This window comes from Dromiciops gliroides, chromosome 3 (genome assembly GCF_019393635.1).
Source record: "Dromiciops gliroides isolate mDroGli1 chromosome 3, mDroGli1.pri, whole genome shotgun sequence".
Lineage (NCBI taxonomy): Eukaryota > Metazoa > Chordata > Mammalia > Microbiotheria > Microbiotheriidae > Dromiciops > Dromiciops gliroides.
The window spans coordinates 184,928,649-184,947,340 of NC_057863.1; positions in this window are offsets into that span (position 1 = coordinate 184,928,649).

The window sequence follows — 18,692 nt, forward strand, 5'->3', positions numbered from 1 at the left end:
CCTGTTGAAGATAGATTTCTGTATTCAACTGATTGTGTTTATTATTCCCTCTTTGAGCCAATATTGATGAGAGAGGTTCAAACAATACCCATTGCTCACCCCCCTATTTTTCCCTCCACTGTATTAAGTTATTCTGCGCCTCTTCATGTGAAATAATTTACCCCATTCTACTTCTCCCTTCCTTTCTATGCCCAGTGTACTCCTCTTTTTCATCCCTATTTTCACCGATCCTTTAATATGGCAGCTGCTAAGTCCTATGTAATTAATATTTTTTGTTTTGTTTTGTTTTTGCAGGGCACTGGGGGTTAAGTGACTTGCCCAGGGTCACACAGATAGTGTCAAGTGTCTGAGACTAGATTTGAACTCAGGTCCTCCTGAATCCAGGGCCAGTACTTTATACACTGCGCCACCTACCTGCCCCCTCCTATGTAATATTGACTGTGGCTCTTCAATATTTGAATTGTTTCTTTCTAGCTGTTTGCAGTACCTTTTTCTTGACCTGATGGTTCTATATTTTGGCTATAATGTTCCTTGGAGTTTTTATTTTGGAATCTCTTTCCTGAGGTGATTGGTGGATTCTTTCAATTCCTGTTTTGCCTGCTAGTTCTAAGATTTCAGGGCAGTTTTCCTTCATAATTTTTTGAAAGATGCTGTCCAGGTCCTCCTTTTGATTATGACTTTCAGGTAGTCCAGTGATTCTGACATTGTCTCTCTTGGAGCTATTTTCCAGGTTAGTTGTTTTTCCAAAGAGGTATTTTATATTTTCTTCTATTTATTGTTTTGATTTTGTTTGATTGATTCTTGATGTCTCAAAGAGTCATTAGTTTCCACTTGCCCAAGTCTAATTTTTAAAGAATTGTTTTCCTCAGCTTTTGTACCTCCTTTTCCATCTGGACAATTCTGCTTAAAAAGCAGTTGTTTTCTTTTTCCGGGCTGTTGACTCTTTTTTTCATAATTCTCTTTCATCACCCTCATTTCTTTTTGCAATTTTTCTTCTGCCTCTCTTATATGATTGTAAAGTTCCTTTTTGAGTTTTTCCATGAGTTCTTTCTTGGCTTGAAACAACTTCCTGTTTTTCTTTGGGGTTTTGCCCACAGGTGTTTTGAACTGGTTGTTATCAGCTTAGTTTGTGCCTTGATCTTCCCTGTAACCATAATAACTTTCTATGGTCAGATTCTTTTTCTGTTGTTTTTTTGCTCATCTTTTTTGCCCCTTTTCCTTTCTTTTAAATTTGAGCTCTGCTCCCTGGGTGGAAGGAGCAGTGTTTCTGGCTTCTTGTGCAAGGGATACAGTCCCTGGCTGTTTGCCTGACAATGCACTAATATTGCTCTGAGGCCCATGGAGGACCCTCATGTCTGGTGCTGCATAGAGGGGTCAGATGGGAGGTAGCTTAGCTGGTGGTGAGCCAGTGTCCTAGTGCTGATGTCTGGCATGTGCCAAGGCTGGTGGGGTGTTTCTATGTTTCCCTGGAAGCTATGCTGAAGTATGTGGCAGTCTGGTTGCTAGAGATTGCCTTTTTGCCCAGGGCTACACTGAAGCACCTGTGGGTTCTCAGAGCTGGAATATACCTGTTCCCCTGGCTATGCTGAGGCATGTGGAGTGGGAGGGGCTGTTGTTGGTGTTTGCCTACTCCATTGCACTGGGGCTCGGGATCTACCTCTGGTTTGTTGAGGCGGGCCTGGCTTGCTGGGATGTTTCCTGTCCTGGACTGTATCTCCCTATTATCCAAGTGAGACAGATCTTTCTTGCCAATTTTCCTAGTTTCTTTTTGCTGATTCTGTGGTTCCAGGATTTGTTTTAGTGTGCTATTTTATGGTTGTCTGGAGGTGAATATGGGAGAGTTACAGTGATTTACTGCTGTCTCTACCATCCAGTATTTGGTACTATATGTTTTCTTTAAATAAATGTATTCTTTTTTTAAACCAGCATTTATTAACTTTTCCTACCACTTCCCCCACTGAAAAAAATGAGTCCCTTCTCTTTCCTCCCCCAAATAAAACCCTTATAACAAATATGCATATTCCAGCAAAACAAATTCCATATATTGACCAGGTCCAGAAATGTATGTCTCATTCTGCCTGCTGAGTCTATCACTTCTCTGGCAGTAGTTGGGTGACAATAGGGCATTTCCTATATAGTTCTCTGGATTTGTGAAAACTTTTATATTTTCTGAAATGATTGAATTGCTCATTGAACAGACCTTCTGTGGAGAATAGATGGCAAAAAATATATATGCTGATTATTGATGAGATAATGGATCCATTAAAGTTATGTACTGAACCATGATTAAAGTCCTTCTCCAATTGTGGCTTCTGAAAAGTTCTGCTAACTGTAGTAGTTCCTACCATGTTGGAAAGACTTCAAGCACAAACTTTATGTCTGTACTTCTCAGAGCAGCTTATCTGATGGATACAAGGATAAGGGGAGGGAGGGAGAGAGGAAGAGGGAGAGAAACAGCTTACCATTATACAATACTTTATGGCATCAGAAGGACTTTGCTCACAGTAACCCTAGGAGGTAGGTAATGCAAGTATATTTATTCCCATTTACAAGTGAGCAACTAAGACTCAGAGAAATTAAATGATTTCACCTATAGTCATTCAGTTAAGTAAGAGAGCAGGAAAGATTCAAATTCAGGTCCTCCTCTCAAGTTTTTTTAGAATTTCAGAGTTGGAAGAGACTTCCTGACCATTTTGTTTAGTTCAAACCAAAACTGAAAAAGAAATCCTTCCACATAGTACTTGAAGACCTCCAGTCCAAAGGGACCAACCCACCACTTCCCAAAGCATCCTCTTCTTCTGCTTTTGGATGAATTTACATATTTGTAAGTCTGATCCACTTCTCTTATTTCTAAGGTGATGATATTTTTGCCACATTGATTCATTAAATGGTCAACTTTAAAAAGTAGAAGTAAAGAAGTAAAAAATCTTAAATTCATAGACTTAGGAGCATAGATTTATAGCTAGAAGTTACCTCATATCTAAATTAATTAACTTATTCAGTGCCATACCAATCAGCTACCTAAAAATTATTTTATAGAGCTAGAAAAAAATAATAACAAAATCCATCTGGAAAAACAAAAAGTCAAGAATATCAAGGGAAATAATGAAAAAAGTGCACAGGAAGGTGGGTTAGCTGTACTAAATCTGAAGCTCTATTATAAAGTGGCAGTTATCAAAACTGTCCGGTACTGGCTAAGAAATAGAGTGGAGGATCAATTAAATAGGCTAGGCACAGGAGACACAGTAGTAAATGGTATTAGTAATGTACTGTTTGATAAACCCAAAGACTCCAGCTTCTGGGATAGGAATTCAGTATTTGACAAAAACTTCTGGGAAAACTGGAAGATAGTATGGCAGAAATTAGGCATAGACCAACATCTTACACCTTATACTAAAATAAGGTCAAAATGGGTACATGATTTAGACATAAGAGGTAAATTAGGAGAGGAAGGAATAGTCTACCTTTCAGATCTTTGGAAAGAAGAACAGTTAATGACCAAACAAGAGAGAATATTATGAAATGCAAAATGGATTATTTTGATTACATTAAATTAAAAAGGTTTTGTATAAACAGAAGCAATGCATCCCAAATTAGAAGGGATGCAGAAAGCTGGGAAACAATTTTTATGGCCAGTACTTCTTTTTCTTTTTTTTTTTTTAGTGAGGCAATTGGGGTTAAGTGACTTGCCCAGGGTCACACAGCTAGTAACTGTTAAGTGTCTGAGGCCGGATTTGAACTCAGGTACTCCTGAATTCAGGGCTGGTGCTTTATCTACTGCGCTACCTAGCTGCCCCCAGTACTTCTGATAAAGGCCTCATTTCTAAAATATATAGGGAACTAAATCAAATTTATAAGAATCCAAGTCATTCCCCAATTGAGAAATGGTCAAAGGATATGAACAGGTAGTTTTCTGATGGAGAAATCAAAGCTATCTATTCCCATATGAAAAATGCTCTAAATCACTATTGATTAGAGAGATGCAAATTAAAACAACTCTGAGGTACCACCTAACACCTATCAGATTGGCTAATATGACAAAAAAGGAAAATAATAAATGTTGGAGAAGCTGTGGGAAAATTGGAACACTAATGCATTGTTGGTGGAGCTGTGAACTGATCCAACCATCCTGGAGAGCAATTTGGAATTATGCCCAAAGGGCTATAAAGTTGTGCATACCCTTTGACCCAGCAATACCACTTCGGGTCTTTTTCCCAAAGAGATCATAAAAAGGGAAAAGGACCCACATATACAAAAAATATTTATAGCTGCTCTTTTTGTGGTGGCAAGGAATTGGAAATCAAGGGAATGCCCATCAACTGGGGAATGGCTGAACAAGTTATGGTATATGAATGTAATGGAATTCCATTGTGCTGTAAGAAACGATGAGCAGGAGGAGTTCAGAGAAACCTGGAAGGACTTGCATGAACTGATGGTGAGTGAGATGAGCAGAACTAAAAGAACATTATACACAGTATCATCAACATTATGTGATTAACATATCAACTGTGATAGACTAGATTCTTCTCACCAATCCAACGGTACAAGAAAGTTCCAAAGAACTCATGATGGAAAAGGCTCTCCAAATCCAGAAAAAAAAAGAACTGTGGAATATGGATGCTGATTGAACCATACTATTTCTTTTCTTTTTGGTACTGTTGTTTTTCTTTTTTGAGGTTTTTCCTTTTTTTGCTCTGATTCTTCTCTTATAACATGACTAATGCAGAAATATGTTTAATGTTATTGTGTGTGTGTGTGTATATATATATATATATATATATATATATATATATATATATATATATATATATATATATATATATATATCCTATATCAGATTGCCTACTGTCTGGGGGGAGGGGAAGGAGAATAATTTGAAATTGGAAGTCTTGTATAGACAAATGTTGAAAAGATATCTCTATATCTCTACATGTAACTAGAAAATAATAAAATACTTTTATCAGGAAAAAAAAGAAGTTACCTCAGAGGTCATCTTGTCTAACCCCTTCATTTCCCTTCTTTGATCTGAGAATTATCCACAGTGATGAAATTATAGATCTTTTGAAATATTGAATTGTTGAGGTAGAACATTGAAACATTTTGCACATCAAACATGAACCTAACAGATTTTTCTTTTGGTTATTTTCCCTGACCTGAACTCCAGTCTTTTGGAATCTGCTTTTAAAATTACATTCTTTAGTAATTATGGAATCACATGTAACCAATTCTTTTGATTACATAGCTTGTGGTTTTTCCCAATCTTTTCATTCTACTCCCTTAGGCTACCTTTTTTCTTTAGGGTTTGGGGGTGGTATTTTCTAAGTCATTTGCATTTCATCTCAAAGATGCACAGGGGAAATAAAAGGAACTGAGATTCATTATAGGTAGTTTGGCTATTTGTTAGCAGCTTGGGAATGAGATTGGAGGATTTTCTATGGAAAAATATCTTTCATCAGGCTATTCCTAGTCAAGCAGTCTATATTCCTGATCTTGAAGCAATTATAAGGAAGATAATGAAGGTGCTGTAGGAACCTTTGTCCCTTCTCCCTCGGCCTTCAGTCAGGAAACAAATCCAGTTGGGCATATGATTACTTACTCTTGCTACTTGTTTGTCAATTACCTGAAGTACCTCATTTCACTGGACCTTACTTTCCTCACCTGTCAAACCAGAGACTTGGACTAGAAGATGGTTCTTAAGGTCCCTCTCAGCACTAAATCTTATGTTCTTGTGATAAGCCAAAAAACATAGAGTCTATCTGAGGAAACACGCACACACATGTCCCTGGATTCTAGGAGGGCCATTGGCAGCTGTTATTTTGCCAAGAGGATAGTGCCAGGCTTTTCAAATCCATCTGAGCCAATACATAGGAAGGGGTGACAACAATAGTTTGTGAAACAGCTGCTACTTCCCTCCCCCCAATACCCTGGAAGTTTGGAACAGGCTTCACTCTCAAAATCATAACTGATGAACACAGTAAAATTTGTAGTACACATCAAAAAAGATCTGGACAAAGCAAGAGTCCTGTATTCTAATCACCAAGTTCTTGTCCAACTGTTAATAATTACTATGGCATGTAAGTTCAATATTTGAGATCTTTTTTTTTTTAAAGGCCTTACCCTCTCCCACCCCAATTGGAGTTAACTGATAAATTAGATATATTTGGAGCCAAGACCTCTGTGCCATAATTTCTGCATACCATTAGTTACAGTTTACCAATGGATGGAGATCACCTATGGTCTCTCTTTTTGTTCTTACTGTTGCTTAAAATAGCAACTGACATCCCAACCCAACCCAGCTTCTAACCTATACATTAGCAGGTTGGAGGAAGTTTTGCTGCCAGGTGGCTGCATTTGCTATGAGTACTAGTGGCATGATGGTGGTCTACTCAAAGAGAAAGAATCCAGGGGCAACTAGGTGGCACAGTAGATAGAGCACTGGCCCTGGATTCAGGAAGACCTGAGTTCAAATCAAGCCTCAGATACTTAACACTTACTGGCTGTGTGACCCTGGGCAAGTCACTTAATCCCAATTGCTTCACCAAAAAAAAAAAAGAAGAAGAATCCAAAGAAACTTGAATTCTTTATATGGCAACATATATGTTAGGTCAACTTACACTCTGCAAAAAATAGAAAAGGCTATGCTATTCATGCAATAACTAAGGTATTCCACCTCCTTTACCTCAGGTTCCAGTCTGTATCTACCCCCAAACTATGTGGCTTATCAGCTCTCATCAATGTATCTATTATTAATAGAAGAAAAAATAAATCAAAGCACATTTATTGAGCTAGCTTCACCAGAAAAGTAGCAACTCAACATTTCTAACATAAACATGGGGCACATTCTTCCACAAATATCTATATGCACATAGGAAATAGAGAGGACACATGGAGAAAACCAGATATCCAGGGCTCCCATATGAAGGGATAAACACAGAGAGAACACATGGTAACAGAACACACATCTGGAGAGACAACTTATACCTGATGCTCTAGGGCCACTGATTTCTTCAGAGAATGTCATCATATTGCTGCCTCTGGGACTGCTCCCCAAAGAAAATGCTGTTTCTATCAGACACTGCTTCTGCTGGATGCATAGGCTCTGCCAAATGTTACTCTGCTAGATGTATAGGTTTTCACTCATCACTTCCAGGCATGACTTCACTGGGCATGTGGTTATAGACCTTTTCTCTATTTGCAGCTTCTATATTTAGCTAAGTCATTGGCTTTGGTACTATCTCTTTCTCATGAAAAAAAAAAAGTGGACTTTGTCATGTTCTTTTAGCTTAAAGTACTGAAGTGTTGTTTTGTTTGTTTGCTGTAAAAGCTCTTTTTAAAAAGCAGTAGTCCTCAGCCATGGTCCATCAAGAGTCTTTCCTGGGAGTTGAATGAGGTGGGGAACTTTCCCACTGTTTTGTTTTGTTTTTTCTTTCCCTATTTAAAGAGTAATGTCAGTTCCTTTCCAAAGTAAAGCAGCTGGTGGCACTGAGGATAGGTCGGGAAGATCTGAGCTCAAATCTGTCCTCAGACACTTACCAGCCTCAGTTTCCTTATCTGTAAAATGAGTTTTTTTGAGGATCAAATGAGATTATATTTGTAAAAGTGCTTAGCACAGTGCCTGACACATAGTAGGTATGTTATAAATGTTTATTCCCACTCCCATTCCCTGGCTAGAAGGCCTTCAGTCTCCAGCAGGAGATTCTTTGCTCTAGGGATTAAGCATATTAGGGGACTGAGCAGGGTCCTCCAGATAGCTAATACTCCTAGGCTTAATTTTTACTTCCCTTAATGAACTTTGGTCTTCCTGTCAGAGGCCTCACTCAGGTAGGCTGGCATTCAACATTTCCCCACTACAGTTTTAACTGCTGCTAAGGGTTAGACTATACCTAGTCAGCATAGATATAGTGGTTTTTCATAACAAACTGCACAGGGTGCTATGGTATGGAGTCCTAACATTTCTTAATTCTAAAACCCCCATCTGATCTCCTAACCATATGTGGGGCAGGAATGGACAGAGGCAAAAGCCAAGCCCAGGGGTATGTATGGTCCTTAATCTTTTCCCTGTCTATTCATATTTCTTCCTTTCATTTGTATATGTAACTAACTAAACTGTTCTGGTTCTGTTTCTTCCCTCCCTGTTGACTCTCCCCCCCACCCCTACATTAACAGTTTGGGAACTAGGCAGGTATGGTATTATTTACCAAACTCCGTGCCCTTATGAATTGTGCCAATTAAAATAACAATAATGACTGATGGAAAAATCCTACTTTGTGAACTGCTCCTGTAAGTTAAAACTTCAAACTTGTGCAATTTATGGAATTCAAAAACTCTTTGCAAATTCAGGTTATTTATTCTGTACCTTAAAACATGGATTGTAGTTTCTGCCAATCTTTAAGCAGACATGAGATGCCTCAGCTATTTGTCTTACGACAAGATGTGTCTGAGCACGGGTGATGGTAACAATGTGATTTTCTTGTATCTAAGGCTTTGAGTTATACTTCTCTTCTGTACAGTTTCCTATTTCTGAGATGAACAAGAAAAGATTGTCTCAGGGACTGTTGTAGGCTTTGTGATTTAACAAAAGAGGTGAAATTATTTTTAGCCCAAACTTCTTAAGTCTTTTTATTTCCTTAAATATAATAAACTGAGGGACTAGGAGATTTATTTTCAAGGTGTTTTGCCCTTCCATGCCTCATAATGATTCTCTTATACCTTTTCTGGATAATTCTTAAACAGGGTTCAGAAACATGGTAAATGGTTGTTCACATGACAAATCACATGTTCAGTCAGCCACATCTCCTCAATAGTTTCCTGAAATTGAACAGGCATTAAGCATCTTCCTTCAGCAACTTTTCAAGCATCTGTATTTTTGTTCTCAAATTTTCTTTTTTTTATTATGAACTTGTCAAACATCAAAAAAAAATGAGCATTTTCATATACAGAGAAAAAGAGTATTCTATGTGAAGCTCTAAACCTATTGGGTGTGGTAGGTGCCATTCCAAGGAACATAGGAACTTTGTGCCCTTGCATTTGGCTATATGCTGCATTTTGGTATGATATGGCTTCTTGGTCCTCTCTGATCCCCATAAGAACATCAAGAAAGGGTAAAAAGAAGATACATCTTAAAGCATGACCTCTGGTGGAAACCAGAGTTCAAATCCTGCCTCAGACTTTTGCTTATTAGCTTGATGACCCTTCCCAGGCAAGTCATTTAATCTCTCTGTCTGTTTCACTTTGTTCAGCTCCAAAATGAAGATACTAACAGCACCTACCTCTTAAGATTATTTCCAGGATCAAATGAAATAATATTTGTAAAGTGCTTAGCACAATGCCTGGCACATAGTAGTCACTTTATAAATGTTTGTCCCCCTGTTCCCTTGTTCCTTAATGTATTTAGTCTTGTATTTTGTCTCTACACGTGACATAAAGGGGGTGGGGTGGGGGGGAATGGTGCAGGATTCTTTCATCTAGCTCCTAGGTCATTTCTTCAGTCGACCATTGTCTTTTGTGTGGTCCTCCAGCACATTATTAGAGTCATTAGTTCCTTCCCCTTTCCTTGGAGTTTTCCTTTTTACCTATTCTGTAATTCTTCCCCATGAATTTTACACATCCTGTGGATAAGGAAATTCGTCTTTCCAGAGTTTTCACAATTTATTTTTTTTTCTCTGAAGATCTTTGAAAATATATTAGATTCTTTTTTTTTAGGCTATAAGTGTACAATCATGTTAAACATATTTCCAGATTAGTCACATTGTGAAAGAAGAAATAGGACAAAAGGGAAAAGACACACACACACACACACACACACACACACACACAAGTTAAACTAGTATGCTTCAATCTGCACTCAGACTCCATCAGTTCTTTCTCGGGATGTGAATATTATTTTCCATCATGAGTCTTTTGGAATTCTCTTGCTGAAAAGAACTAAGTCATTCATAGTTGATCATCACACAATGTTGGTGTTACTGAGTACAGTGTTCTGGTTCTGATCACTTCACTTAGTATCAGTTCATGTAAGTCATTCTGGGTTTGGTTTGGTTTGGTTTTTTGAAATCCATGTGCTCATCATTTCTTATAGCACAATAGTATTCCATTACATTCATATACCACAACTTATTCAGCTATTCCCCAGATTGATGGACATTCTCTCAGTTTCCAATTCTTTGCCACCACAAAAAGAGCAGCTATAAATATTTTTGTACATGTGGGTCCTTTTCCCTTTTTTATGATCTCTTTGGGATGTAGACCTAGTATTGCTGGATCAAAGGCTATGCACAGTTTGATTGCCTTTTGGGCATAGTTCCAAATTGCTCTCCAGAATAGTTGGATCACTTCACAACTCTATCAACAGCGGAGCCAAGATGGCGGAGAGGAAGCAGCAAGCTGCCTGAGCTCTCCTTCTGTTCCCTCAAAACGAACATTAAATCAAGCCTCTGGACAGATTCTGAAACTACAGAACCTGCAAAGAGACAGAGAGACACAGTCCTCCAACCAGAGATAATTTAGAAGACTTCAGGAAAAGGTCGGTCTGACTCGGGCAAAAGGGAGGCCCAGCGCAGGGTAGCAACCCAGCGCCGAGGGGGTCGGGGCAAGTCAACAGGAGCTGCGGGCCACAGCCGAACAACTGAGGCTCCCGGAACCTGGTTCAAAAATCTGGTGGCCAAGAAGGACAGTGGAAAAACCTACCTGCACCGGCCGAGAGGGCCACGAACGGCGGGATCAGACGCCGGGGTCTGGCGCCTGGCTGGCCGAGCACAATCAGACAGGAAGTGCAGGGCGGGGCATCTCCACACACCATAAAGGCCTCAGAGTAAAAGCCCGGTCACACAGCACCTATACACCTGCACAAGAAGCCCAAAACAGGGACACTGGTGCCCCCAGAGCAGACCTCAACTTAAAGAATAAATAAATAAGCTGCAATAATGAGTAAGAAGCAAAAAAGAGCCCTCTCCATTGAGAGCTTCTGTATCAATAGGGAAGAAGCCAACACAAACTCAGATGAGGACAATAGCCTCAAATTGTCTACATCTGAAGCCTCACAAGGGAAGGTGAATTGGTCTCAAGAACAAAAAGCCTTCCTGGAAGAGCTCAAAAAGGATTTTAAAAATCAATTGCAAGAGGTAGAAGAAAAAATGGGGAGAGAAATGAAAGCAAAACAAAAAAACTATGAAAAAAGAATCAGCAGCTTGGAAAAGGAAGCTGAAGAAAACAAAGCCTTAAAAAATTCATTTGGGCAAATGGAAAAAAAGGTGCATAATCTCACTGAAGAAAACAATACCTTAAAAAATTCACTTAGCCAAATGGAAAAAAAGGTGCATAATCTCACTGAAGAAAACAATACCTTAAAAAATTCACTTAACCAAATGGAAAAAAAGGTGCATAATCTCACTGAAGAAAACAATGCCTTAAAAATTAAAGTGGGACAGTTGGAAGATAAGGAATCCATGAGACACCAAGAATCAGTCAAGCAGAATAAAAAAAATGAAAAAATAGAAGAAAATGTGAAATACCTCATTGGAAAGACAACTGATCTGGAAAACAGATCCAGGAGAGACAATTTGAGAATCATTGGACTGCCTGAAAGCCATGACCAGAAAAAGAATCTAGATACCATATTCCAGGAAATTATTAAGGAGAACTGCCCTGATATCATAGAATCAGAGGATAAAATCATCATTGAAAGAATCCATCGATCACCTCCTGAAAGAGACCCCAAAAGGAAAACTCCAAGGAATATTGTAGCCAAATTCCAGAATTATCAGGTGAAGGAGAAAATACTCCAAGCAGCCAGAAAGAAGCAATTTAAATATCATGGAGCCACAGTCAGGATTGCTCAGGACCTGGCAGCTTCAACATTAAAGGACCGCAAGGCTTGGAATATGATATTCCGGAAGGCAAAGGAGATTGGATTGCAGCCGAGAATCTATTACCCAGCAAAAATGTGCATTTTCTTTCAGGGGAAAAGATGGACATTTAATGACATTGGGGACTTTCAATCTTTCCTGGTGAAAAGACCAGAACTGAATAGAAAATTTGATCTCAACATACAAGACTCAAGAGAAGTTTAAAAAGGTAAACAGAGGGGAAAAAAAAAGTTACCCTATTAGGTTAAACTGTTTATATCCCTACACAGGAAGATAATACTCATAACTCTTAAGAACTGTAAATGTATTTGGGCAGAGAGAAGGACTTTATATAGAGGGTATAAATATAAATTGTCTTTGATGTGATGATACAAAAGAATTAAGGGGATAAAAAGGGAGTCTATGGGGAGGAGAGGAAAGGGGAGGTGGAATGGGATGAATTATATCATATGAAGAGGTGGAAAAAAAACCTATTATAATAGAGGGAAAGAAAGGAGGGGGGAACATGGTTTCAACCCTATTCTCATTAGATTTGACTCAAAGAGGGAATAACATATACGTTCATTGGGATAAAGAAACTTAACTCATTCTTTAGGGAAACAAAAGGGGAAGGGAAAGGGGGGACTGATAGAAGGGAGGACAAAAGCAAGGGAGAAAAGGGTAAAGAAAAGAGAGGGGGGTGATAAAAAGGGAGGGCAGATTGGGGGAGGCAGGGGTAAGAAGTAAAACGTCGGTGAGGAGGAATAGGGTGAAAGAAGGGGGGAAAAGTACAAAGGGGGTAAATAGAATGGAGGGGAATAGACAGTCAGTAATAATAACTGTGAATGTGAATGGGATGAACTCTGCTATAAAACGGAAGCGAATTGCAGAGTGGATTAAAAACCAGAACCCTACAATATGCTGTTTACAAAAAACACATTTGAAGCAGAGAGATACACACAGAGTAAAGGTAAAAGGCTGGAGCAGAATATATTATGCCTCAGCTAAAGTAAAAAAGGCAGGGGTAGCAATCCTTATCTCAGACAAAGTGCAGGCAAAAATAGATCTCATTAAAAGAGATAAGGAAGGAAATTACATCTTACTTAAAGGTACTATAGATAATGAAGTAATATCAATATTGAATATGTATGCGCCAAGTGGTATAGCATCCAAGTTCTTAGAGGAGAAGTTAAATGAGTTACAAGAGAAATTAGATAGTAATACTATACTAGTGGGGGATCTGAATCTGCCCCTCTCAGAATTAGATAAATCTAGCCAAAAAATAAATAAGAAAGAAGTGAAAGAGGTGAATAGATTACTAGAAAAGTTAGACATGATAGATGTCTGGAGAAAATTGAATGGGGATAGAAAGGAATATACCTTTTTCTCAGCAGTACGTGGCACATTTTCAAAAATTGACCATGTATTAGGGCACAAAAACATCATAGTCAAATGTAGAAAGGCAGAAATAGTAAATGCATCCTTCTCAGATCATGATGCAATAAAAATTACATGTAAGAAAGAGCCAGGGAAAAGTAGAATGAAAATCAATTGGAAACTAAATAATTTCATTCTAAAGAATGAATGGGCCAAACAAGAAATCATAGAAACAATCAATAACTTTATCCAAGAGAATGACAATAATGAGATAACATACCAAAATCTATGGGATGCAGCCAAAGCAGTGCTTAGGGGAAAATTTATAGCTCTAAATGCTTACATGAATAAGAAAGAGAAAGAGGAGATTAATGAATTGGGCATGCAACTTAAAAAGCTAGAAAAAGATCAAATTAGAAATCCCCAATTAGACACTAAATTAGAGATCCTGAAAATTAAAGGAGAAATCAATAAGATTGAAAGCAAAAAAACTATAGAATTAATCAATAAAACTAAGAGCTGGTTTTATGAAAAAACCAATAAAATAGATAAAATATTGGTTAATTTGATTAAAAAAAAGAAAAAAGAAAACCAAATTACCAGTATCAAAAATGAAAAGGGTGATGTTACCACCAATGAAGTGGAAATTAAAGCAATAATTAGGAAATATTTTGCCCAACTGTATGCCAATAAATTTGACAATCTAAATGAAATGGATGAATATTTACAAAAATACAAACTGCCCAGGTTAACTGAAGAGGAAATAAAATCCTTAAATAAACCCATATTAGAAAAAGAAATTGAACAAGCTATTAATGAACTCCCTAAGAAAAAATCCCCAGGGCCAGATGGGTTTACGGGTGAATTTTACCAAACATTTAAAGAACAAGTAATTCCAATATTATACAAATTATTTGGAAAAATAGGTGAAGGAGTTCTACCAAATTCGTTTTATGACACAAATATGGTGGTGATACCAAAACCAGGCAAAGCAAAAACAGAGAAAGAAAATTATAGACCAATTTCCCTAATGAATATTGATGCTAAAATCTTAAATAAGATATTAGCAAGGAGATTACAGCAAGTGATCACCAGGATAATACACTATGACCAGGTGGGATTTATACCAGGAATGCAGGGCTGGTTCAACATTAGGAAAACTATTAACATAATCAACCACATCAATAAGAAAACCAACCAAAATCATATGATTATCTCAATAGATGCAGAGAAAGCTTTTGACAAAGTACAGCACCCATTCCTAATAAAAACACTAGAGAGTTTAGGAATAGGGGGATCTTTCCTTAGAATAATAAACAGTATCTACCTAAAGCCATCAGCAAGTATTATATGCAATGGAGATAAATTAGAGGCCTTCCCAATAAGATCAGGGGTGAAACAGGGATGTCCATTATCACCCCTATTATTTAATATTGTTCTAGAAATGTTAGCTTTAGCAATCAGAGAAGAGAAGGGAATTAAAGGAATTAGAATAGGCAAGGAGGAAACAAAAGTATCACTCTTTGCAGATGATATGATGGTATACTTAAGGAATCCTCGAGAATCCAGTCAAAAATTACTTGAAACAATTAACAACTTTAGCAAAGTAGCAGGATATAAAATAAATCCACATAAATCATCAGCATTTCTATACATGACCACCAAAGTCCAGCAGCAAGAGATAGAAAGAGAAATTCCATTTAAAGTAATGGTAGATAATATAAAATCCTTGGGAGTCTACTTGCCAAGACAAACCCAGGAACTCTATGAACACATCTACCAAACACTCTTCACACAAATCAAATCAGATCTAAATAATTGGAAAGATATCAATTGCTCATGGATAGGCAGAGCTAATATAGTAAAAATGACAATACTGCCTAAATTATTTTACTTATTCAGTGCCATACCAATCAGACTACCTCAAAATTATTTTATACAGCTAGAAAAAATAATAACAAAATTCATCTGGAAAAACAAAAAATCAAGAATATCCAGGGAAATAATGAAAAAAAACTCACAGGAAGGTGGGTTAGCGGTACCAAACCTGGAGCTTTACTATAAAGTGGCAGTCATCAAAACTATCTGGTACTGGCTAAAAAATAGAGTGGTAGATCAATGGAATAGGCTAGGCTCAGGAAATGCAGTAGTAAATGACACTAGTAATGTAGTGTTTGATAAACCCAAAGACTCCAGCTTCTGGGATAGGAACTCAGTATTTGACAAAAACTGCTGGGAAAACTGGAAGATAGTATGGCAGAAATTAGGCTTAGACCAACATCTTACACCTTATACTAAAATAAGGTCAAAATGGATACATGATTTAGACATAAGAGGTGATACCATAGGTAAATTAGGAGAGAAAGGAATAGTGTACCTATCAGATCTTTGGAAAGGAGAACAGTTTTTGACCAAACATGAGATAGAGTATATTATAAAATGTAAAGTGGATGATTTTGATTATATTAAATTTAAAAATTTTTGTACAAACAGAAGCAATGCATCCAAAATTGGAAGGGAGGCAGAAAGCTGGGAAAAAAAAAGGATTCACCTAGTTCTCTGCTTTCTATCTAATCTTGGATGCCTTTGTTTTACTTGTGCAAAACCTTTTAAATTTAATCAAAATTATTTTGATGTTAGTATAATCATCCAGGTAGGAGGGCCTGTATAAAGATAGTTAAGTTGGATTCCTAGGAACCAAGGCATTTGCGATTTCTAGGCATCTACTCTTTTTTTTTTTTTTTAGATTTTTTTTTTTACTTTTTTGGTGAGGCAACTGGGGTCAAGGGACTTGCCCAGGGTCACACAGCTAGCATGTGTTAAGTGTCTGAGGCTGGATCTGAACTCAGGTACTCCCAACTCCAGGGCCAGTGCTCCATCCACTGCACCACCTAGCTGCCCCGGCATCTACTCTTTATATTAAACATATTACAGTCTTACCTGTGGTCAATACCTGATTCTAGCATGTTCATAAGTATCTTTATGCCATACAAATCATCCTTTTGAAAGGGATTTTTTAAAAAAAACAACATGCTGCCTTCAAGTAGGGTAATGAGCTTTTCTGATCATATTAAGAATCTAACTTTTTTTCACTATTGATTAGAGAAATGCAAATGAAAACAACTCTGAGATACCATCTCACACCTATCAGTTTGGAAAATATTACAGAAAAGGAAATTGATAAATGCTGGAGAAAATATGGGAAAATTGGGACACTAATGGTTTATTGATAGAGTTGTTTTTTTAATGAGATATTTTATTTTTTCCATTACATGTAAAGATAGTTCTCAACTTTTGTTTATACATGTTTTACAATTTCAGATTTTTCTCCCTCCCTCCCCTCCCTCCCCCCTCCCCAAGACAGCAAGTAATCTGATATAGGTTATATATGTATAGTAACATTAAACATATTTCTGCATTAGTCATGTTATAAGAGAAGAATCAGAGCAAAAAGGAAAAACCTCAAAAAAGAAAAACAACAGCACCAAAAACAAAAGAAATAGTATAGTTCAATCTGCATCTGTATTCCACAGTTCTTTTTTTTTTTTCCGGATTTGGAGAGCATTTTCCATCATGAGTCCTTTGGAACTATCTTGTACTGTTTTATATTGCTGAGAAGAATCAAGTCTATCACAGTTATCAACACATAATGTTGATGATACTGTGTACAATGTTCTCCTGGTTCTGCTCATCTCACTCAGCATCAGTTCATGTAAGTCCTTCCAGGTTTCTCTGAAATCAGCCTGCTCATCAAGATTGAAACATACTTTTAAAACTTTATTCTTAGGTTTTTGGACTGCATTTTCTTTTGCAACATGGCTAATATGGTAATGTTTTGCATGACTGCACATATATAATCTGTAACAAATTGTTTGCTCTCTCAAGGAGGAAGAGGGGAGAGAAAGAATATAGAATTCAAAATTTAAAAAAAGAAAAGAATGTTAAAAATGTTGTTTACATGTAATTGAGGAAAAAATAGCTTCATAAGTGGTCTCCCTGTTTCCAATCCCACCCCCCTTCTCAACTCATGCTTACAGCTGCTAAAATAATCTTCCTATAGCATAGGTCCGACCATGCTGCAACTTTGCTAAAGAGTCTAGATTGTACCCCTATTGTTTCAAGAAAGAAAAATATAACCTATGTTTGTCATTAAAGCTCTTTATAATGGGCTCTAGTCAACCTTTGTAAGTTTATTTCACATTACTCGCCTTCAGGCACTCAATGTTCCTGCCAACCTAGCCTACTTTCTGTGCCCTAAACTTGGCTCTGTATCTTTGCACAGGTTGTCTGTGCAAGGCCCCCAGGCCTTGAATTCACGTCTTCCTCTTGTCTTGCTCTTCTCCTCCAGAAGGCTTGTCTTAATTCTCTTAGTGCCCTCTCCTTCTTGAAATGACAGTATTTACTTTGCACTTGTTTATCTGTGTCCATGTTGTATCCTTCCAGTAGGATGTGAACCCTTAGAAGGTCGGGTACTGTCTTTCATTTTTTGTTCTGTATGCCAATGCCTAGGATAATAGATACAGAGCCAAAATGGACCTCCGTATCTATATAGTCCAAACCCTTCATTTTACAGATGAAGAAACTAAGGCCCAGGAAGGCTAAGTGAGCTGCCCAGTGTCACCCAGGTAGTGAGATGTTAGAGATCTGGTCACAATGCTTCAAAGGACTTTATGACCTTTGTCTCTTGGCAAATAAAATCTCCTTCACTTTTTGTATTGTATAGGTTGTAGGGGAGAAAGCAGCAATGTTGAACCATCTCCTAGAAACTGTATAGTGGCTAGTCATTTGATGCCAAGAGACAGTGTGCTTTCCATTGAACCACATATTAGGTGTTTAATAAATAATGAATTGAACTTACAAATCAAACATTTAACCTTTAAAAACTATAATAGTATTGGACTCTTTCAGCCCATTCTCTACATCCCCAAATAAGGCACATTACAAACTTTATTCCCAAGGTCCCTATGAAAAACTTGGCAAAAAGTGGTGAGGGTGAAGTTTTCCATGAGCTATGGGAAAACATTACCACTGGAGACTCACCTGGTCTCTAACAACTCTTTACACAGAACAAGTGAAGGACAGTTTCATTTTCCTTTAGTTTACAATTTTAGGTCCCTTGTGCTAATATCATGGTAGACCCTACAAGTCCTACACAGTTCATCCAAGAACACTTTCAATGAAGAAGAAAATTAGAAACTTCTTTCCTCTCACATAAGTAAATTAACTTAGCCTAATTAGATTGTGTGTACCTTAAGATAGCCTTGTGATAGGTTCCTTATCAACATAACAGGGGGTAAATTGCACAAAATCTACTCTGTAACTGAGCCCTCAACTTGCTTTTAATTTTTTTCTTTCTTGACAACAAGCTATATAATCTCAAAGATTAAGTGATACTGTACTACCTATTGAGATTCAATTAATTATTCTTCTTGATACACATGAAGCAGATACTTTGCTCTTAAATAATCACAT